The sequence below is a fragment of the Myotis davidii genome, unplaced genomic scaffold (assembly GCF_000327345.1).
Source record: "Myotis davidii unplaced genomic scaffold, ASM32734v1 scaffold62, whole genome shotgun sequence".
NCBI lineage: Eukaryota > Metazoa > Chordata > Mammalia > Chiroptera > Vespertilionidae > Myotis > Myotis davidii.
The window spans coordinates 141852-149098 of NW_006295180.1; positions in this window are offsets into that span (position 1 = coordinate 141852).

Here is a 7247-nt window from a genome sequence, read left to right on the forward strand (position 1 = left end):
ACTGCTTTCACTGTGTCCCATATGTTTTAGATTGTTGTGTTTTCATTGTCATTTGTTTCCAGGATGTTTTTAATTTCTTCTTTGATCTCTTTGGTAAACCAGTCATTTTTTAATAGCATGCTATTCAGCCTCTGAGTGTTTGAATTTTTTGGATTGTTTTTATTGTAGTTGATTTTTAATAGTATGCCACCAGAGTCCTGATGCACGAAATTCATGCAAGGGGCTTGGCCCTCGCATTCTCTGGCTGCCTCAGCCCTAGCAGCCTCCAGCTGCTTCGGCCCTCACAGCCCCGGACTTCATTCCAAAGGTCATTCTGTTGTTTGGTCTAATTAGCATATTAGCTCTTTATCATATAGGATTGTGGTCTGAGAAGATGCCTGATATAATTTTAATCTTCTTGAATTTGGAGTGACTTTTCCTGTGACCCAATATGTGGTCTATCTTAGAAAATGTCCCATGTACACTTGAGAAGAATGTATATTTTTTAGAAGAATGTAGCTTTGGGGTGAAATGTTCTGAAGATGTCAATTAATTCCATCTGATCTACTGAGTCATTTAGGATTTTTCTTTGCTGATTTTTTTTTTTTTTTTGTCTAGAGGATTTGTCCAGTGATGTCAGTAGGGTATTACAGTCCCCTACTATGATCATATTGCTGTTGATCTCTCCCTTGATATCTTCCAGAAGTTTTTTTATGTATTTGAGTGCTCCTGCATTGGGTACATAAATGTTTACCAGAGTTATATCCTCTTGTATCAATCCCTTTAGTGTCATGAAGTGCCTTCCTTATCTCTTTTATGCCCTTCACTCTGAGTTCTATTTTGTCAGATATAAGTATTGCTACCCCAACTTTTTTTCATTTACATTTGCCTGAAAGATATTTTTCCATCCCTTCACTTTCAGTCATGTGAGCCCCTTGTTCTGAAGTGGGTCTCTTGTGGACAGCATACATATGGGTTATGTTTTATTATCCATTCAGCCACTTGATGTTTTTTGATTGGAGCATTTAGGCCATTTACATTTAAAGTTATTATTGATAGGCACTTGTTTGTACCCATTTTTTATTTTTTGTTCCTGTGTTCCTTCTTCCCTTCCCTCCCCCACACCACTTCTTTTTACAATAGTCCCTTTAGCATTTCCTGCATTGCTGGCTTGGTAATTATGACGTGTCTTGATGTGGGTCTTTTTTTGGTTCATCTTCTTTGGGACTTTCTGTGCTTGTGTGACTTTTTTCTTCCCCAAATCAGGGAAGTTTTCTGACATTATTTCATCAAATAGGTTTTCTAACCCTTGCTCCTCTTTTTGTTCTGGCACCCCTATTATACGTATGTTGCTTTTTTCATGTTGTCCCAAAGCTCCCTCAGGCTCTCCTCCTGTCGATTTTTTTCTTTAGTTGCAGTTCACATTGGGTGTGTTTTGCTTCCCTGTCTTCTAATTTGCTAATTCGGTCCTCAGCTTCTCCTAGTCTACTGTTGAAAGCTTCCATATTGTTTTTCATTGTAGCTATATCACTCTTTATTTCCTCCTGATTCTTACATATGTTGTTGATTTCCTCATCCATCTGTTTTTATGAACTGTATGACCCTTATTCTGAATTCATTTTCTGACATATTGCATGTCTCTGTTTCATTTAGTTCCTTTCCTGGCGATTCCTCCTTTTTGGGGGGGTTGGTCTTCTGCCTCTTCATTTTTGCTCTGACCAAAGGATATAGGTGTAGACTGATGTGGGTCCTATGGCTGCAGTGGTGGGCTTGGTGGTGGGTTGCACGGTCATGGGCGGTGGCTGCTTGCTCAGCTGCTGGAGCAGTCACAGTGCCCAGGGTTGCTGTGTAAGGCTCAGCTGTTCACACGGGGTTGTGATGCCCCAGGCTAAAGTATCTGGCTGGTGGAAGGAGAGCACACTCCAGAACTCACTGTAGCCCTCAACTGGTGAGGCTGGAGTCCCAGTGTCTGTGGGTCAGCAGCTGAGGCAGCAGGTCCCTGGCTAGAGTGGCTGTAGAATCCTGGGTGGTGTCTGAGAGAACCCTGGGTGGAGGTGAGGCTGGGCTCCCAGTCACAGCAGCTCTCCCCTTCAAGATGATATGGCCTCTGTGGCAGAGCTGGCACTCTGGGAGAGATTACAGCAGTAGCAGAGGCTGCCTAGCTATGCAAACCCCATCCACCAGCCCCCAAATTTCCTGCAAGATCTACCTGTCCCTTACTCAGACACACACACACACTACACATCCACACACTCCCCTTTTGCTTCCTCACTCACTCACACGCGCTTCCTCAATGCCATCCTACTGGCTGTCATCTTGGAATCTCTGGATCTCGGTCTTGCTATATGTAAAATGAGCATTAATAGTCTATGTACACAGAATAAGGGGGAGAAAGAATGAGGAAGTGTTTGTGAGCATAAACTGTCAAATGCCTTGTAAATATTTATTAATCTGTAATATCTCCCAGTTATACTGAGAGGGAGACCTTCTAATGCCATGATCTCAATTGCCCATTCCATAATGGAGGAGAAATTGTTATTATAGGTTGTGTTTGTTCATTCACTGGGCTGTATTTAATCAATCGGTGGGGTTATTGTGTCCAAAAGGCAGGTGTCCACACTCCTTCCTATGCTCATTTCTTGTCTCAGATCTAGGCAGATCCTGGGGGAAATTAAGCTCTGTTCACTTCATTTATTTTCTATCTCCTCCTTGTATGGAGCTTTGAGTAACTTCCTCTGCAGAACTGACTTGCTGTCAAGCTTGCTCCCTGACCTCCTCATCCCAGTATGCTTTGCCCAAGATTTAAAATTTAGAGGGAGTTGGGTGAGTAGAAACAGGAGATCATCATTTTCCAGGAGACTTGTCTTGGGTTTTGAGCTCTTCTGCATTTATTAATAAAGCAGAATTTAGTTTCTGGTTTCCCAGCCATAATAACAATAGTGACATTCATTGTGGCATTGTAAGGATATAGTATAGACATTTGACGTAGAAAAGCAGTGATTGGAAAAATTTGACAACCATCACTTTATTTAGAAATTAATGATGTACTAAATCTCTACTGGAACCTTCACCCCTATGGTGGACAGTATGGTTGATGCCTCAACTCCATTACAGCACTCATCCATTGTAGAAGAGCAATGAGATTTGGAGAATTGATTTCTGCCTCAGAGTAGAACCTAATCAGTTTAAATCAGTCATGATAATCCCACTCCTCTGGTTGATTATTGATTCAGGAACCCAGGCCCCAGTTCTGATAATGGTGGAAGAATGGTCACATGGCTCATTAGTTCCAATCAGGCTAAACGGAAGGACCCTTGGCTTGCTCTTTCTCTCTTAACTTGAACAGAGAATCATGCAACCTTATTTCCTCAAGGAAGGTGCCCTGCCACCGTGAAAAGAACCAGGATGAAACTGACCATGGAGAGCAGAGAGAGATGAAAGGACCTGAGGACTTGATGCTGTCATCCAACTGCTGGGTCAGTAAACTCTGAGGGTCCTTTGAGTTGGGGTTTCTGTTATCTGTAGCTGAAAGCATCCTAAGGGATAGGCTTTCCCACATCCACAGCATTCCAGTCTTTCCATTATGGGAATCTATTCATTCATATATTTAACACAGATTTTCAGAGCATCTACTGTGTACCTGGCTCAATTATAACTATTAAGGACAGAACAACAAATTATACAACATTTCTGAGCTCATATTCTAGTAGCATAGACCAAAGTGTAAATAGATAATTAAAATCCACTGCAATGAATGTAAGTAGATGATACAAGAAGAGCATGTCGGCTATGGTTAAACCTTATGACTGAGCAGATAGGCCTTAAATCAAAGGATGCTGGGTATGTAGGGCTTCCGAAGTATTACCTGAGGAGTAATTGATTCTCCTCGCAATGGTGCCTTGGAAAGGTTCATCCACCATAACATCAATCAATCCCATTTCCTTTTGTTATGGAGGAGAATGAGAGGAAAAGGCAGAGGCCTGTGGAAAATCCACTGGAACACCGATATACATAGACAGTTCCTCAGCCTCTGCTATCACATCACTGTCTCCTGAGTCACATTTTGATCATAAATTCAGCAATGGAATCCAAGTACTATCAATTCTCATTGTCACATGAACACAGTGAATATCATTTCACATTGAAGTTCTTTAATTCCTGATAAGAAAACATCTTAACTAAGAGCCATATATATATATATAAGAAGAAACATGCTTTGAACCTTTAAAACATTTCATAAACATAAAGAATGTTTCTTTTCACTAGCTCTTATTAATAATTCTTGGTCATGTTCCATGTGAGAGATAACTTAAAATCAGAACCACTGAAAAGGCAGGCTCAGGCACATGAATACATAAACAGCTATCACAATAAGAACATTAAATATTCACATTGAACACTTAAAACAACACTTCATATATTGAGTAAGAAGAGACTTATGACCAAATTATTTCTCCAATATCATAAAAACAAAAATAATCTCCATCTCTCTGGTAACAGAAATGTGAACCTTTCATGAACCCAGAGGACATCATTAACTTCATTAGTTGCTATCAATATGTGAGTCCCTGAGCCAACAAAAGTTTATTAGCGTGTTCCTTCTCACCTAACTCTCCATAACTACCCACAGCTTTTGGGCACAAAGTGAGGATAACAAAGCTTCCTGCAACAAATGTGTTTGGTTCTGGAAAGACTTATCCCATAATGGCTGTTTTCACTGATTTGAATTTGGACTCCCAAGAGATTTCATAAAGATGTGAATTTTATCTGTTTCAAAATACTTTCATATTGCATCTTTTGTTATAATTGGGAATCATGGAATATGAAAAGAAAATAAAACACACTTTCTTTTTCAGTCATAGTGTATTGTTTAGCCTAAAACATTGGCTTTGTGTAGACACAGCTGGAATTAACCATCATCATCCTTTGTTTTGCCTCAAGTAAACCAGAATATATTTAAGAACACAATGATAAAAATCTTTGACTCACAGCTGACTCCACATCATTGTTGATTAGAGCCTGACAGTCTAAGACGACTATAAAAGGAATAAGAATCTGTGATGCTAAGTAGTTAGTTTTAATGTGATCACAAAGCTTTATTCCCCTCTCTAATCTTTATTAACATCTCCAAATTTTATGTCATTTTTTCATAATAAAACTAGAGGCCCAGTGCATGAAATTCGTTCACCGGGGGGGTGGAGGTTAGGGGGAGTCCCACAGCCTGGATTGTGAGAGGGCGCAGGCCAGGCTGAGGGACCTCACCAGTGCACAATTGGGGCTGTGGAGGGACACCGGAGGTTGGCCAGCCGGGGAGGGACTGTGGGAGGGCTCCAGGGTCTGTCCAGCCCCTCTTGTTTAGTCCCAATTGGATGGACACCAGCAGCTACCAGTCAAAGCGTCTGCCCCTGGTGTTCAGTGCACATCACAGCAAGCAGTTGAGCAGCCTTAGCATATCATTAGTATATTACGCTTTGATTGGTTGAATGACCGACTGGATGACCAAACACAGCATATTAGGCTTTTATTATACAGGGTATAACATCAGGAACACTTAGTGTCAGCATGAAGCTTTTGACAGCAGTTTTACTTTTCAGAATTGAGGTTTTGTCTTTAGATCGTGGTTAACTTAATCTTTTAAAAATATGTTTACTTATTTATTTTTTGAAGATTCTGGGGAGTAAAGCCTTTTGTTCTCCTCATATATGTATGGGTGCATAAGCTGAAAAGAAAAAAAACAGATGAAAAGAAAGGAAGTGAGTCCTTCTTCTGAACATTGAGTCCATTTTCTTCTCTAGCTTGAGCCTTTGGAAGCACTGGGAGCTGCATGTGGAGTCTCTGTGTAGTTTACAGGTATCAGGTATTAGGTTGGGAAATACAGAGCACGGTGACAGGGATGCTGGTGTGACAGCACTGAATGTGGTGGTGTGAGTGTGAGCTGCCTGGCACCTTTGGCTAAGTAACATACTTTCTCTTTGTGTTGGTTCAGCTTCTTTGCTTTTAACCTTAAAAACACCTGGATATTGTAAGACAGAACAGATATAAAAAGGGATTAGAATTGGGAGGAAAGGTTTTCCTTGCTTTCCACCATCAGCAACATAAAGAAAGAGGAAAGTGAGATTTAGAAGAGATATCAAGAAAGCTTAGGTCCTGGCCAGTTTGCTAAGTGGTTAGAGCATTGGCCTGCATACAGGAGAGTCACAGGGTAGATTCCCACTCAAAGACATGGTTCCCCAGCCCCAGTCGGGGCATGTGCAGGAGGCAACCAACCAATGTGTCTCTCTCACATTGGTATTTCTCTCTCTCTCTCTCTCTCTCTCTCTCCCACTCTCTCTGGAAATCAATGGAAAAAATGTCCTGGGGTGAGGATTAACAACCCTCCTCTGAATCTGAAGATGGGACTCTTGCAACGATTTTGGAAACCATCTCTTTGAATATCCTCTCTTCCTCATTCTCTTCATTCTATCAATAAACTACAATTAGATGTGTCAGATCTTCTTATTCTTCATGACTCTTATTAATCTTTATGTTTCATCTACTTATCTCTCCATGCTGCATTTTGAGTAATTTTTTCAAGTATAATTTCCAGTTCACAAATTCGTTCTTAAATATGACCTATTCTTCTGTTAGTAAGGTCTTTAAGCTTTACATTTTAATTATTATATTTTTATTAATAAGATAAATGTTTCTTTTCCTTCCCTATCTCCATATTTCCATCGTCTCTTGTTTATACTTTGAATCTCTCTTGTATCTTTAAACAATTAAATCATACTTAATTTTTAGTCTTTTTCCAATATCTAAAATTATTGTGGGTTTAATTTTTCTGTGTGTTGCTTCTTCTGGCTCTTGCATGTTGCATGGGGTAGCTTCTTTCTTTGGGGTGTGTGTGTGTGTGTGTGTGTGTGTGTATGTGTGTGTGTGTGTGCGCGCGCGCGTGCCCACAAGCATGTCACTTATATAAGTTCATTCTTCTTTTGTAGAAATTCTTTGAGCATTTTCAGGTAATTCCTTTTGGCTTATGCAGCAAGTATTTGTGTTGGCTTTTTCTAGGCTATGATGCACATTACCAACCCATGACACTTACAATAACTTACTAGCTTGAAGTTTGTAGGACAACATAAGTAGGGAGAATTTGAGTAGAGATGCAAAAGAGTCAGCTTTCAGCTATAAATGTTTGGAGTTGAATCTTTCTCCTTTCCACCCAGGGCCATGCTGGAAGCAGTATTTTTCCTTGCTGTCTCCATCTGTGAGGCAGCTTTATTTCTTTTTTT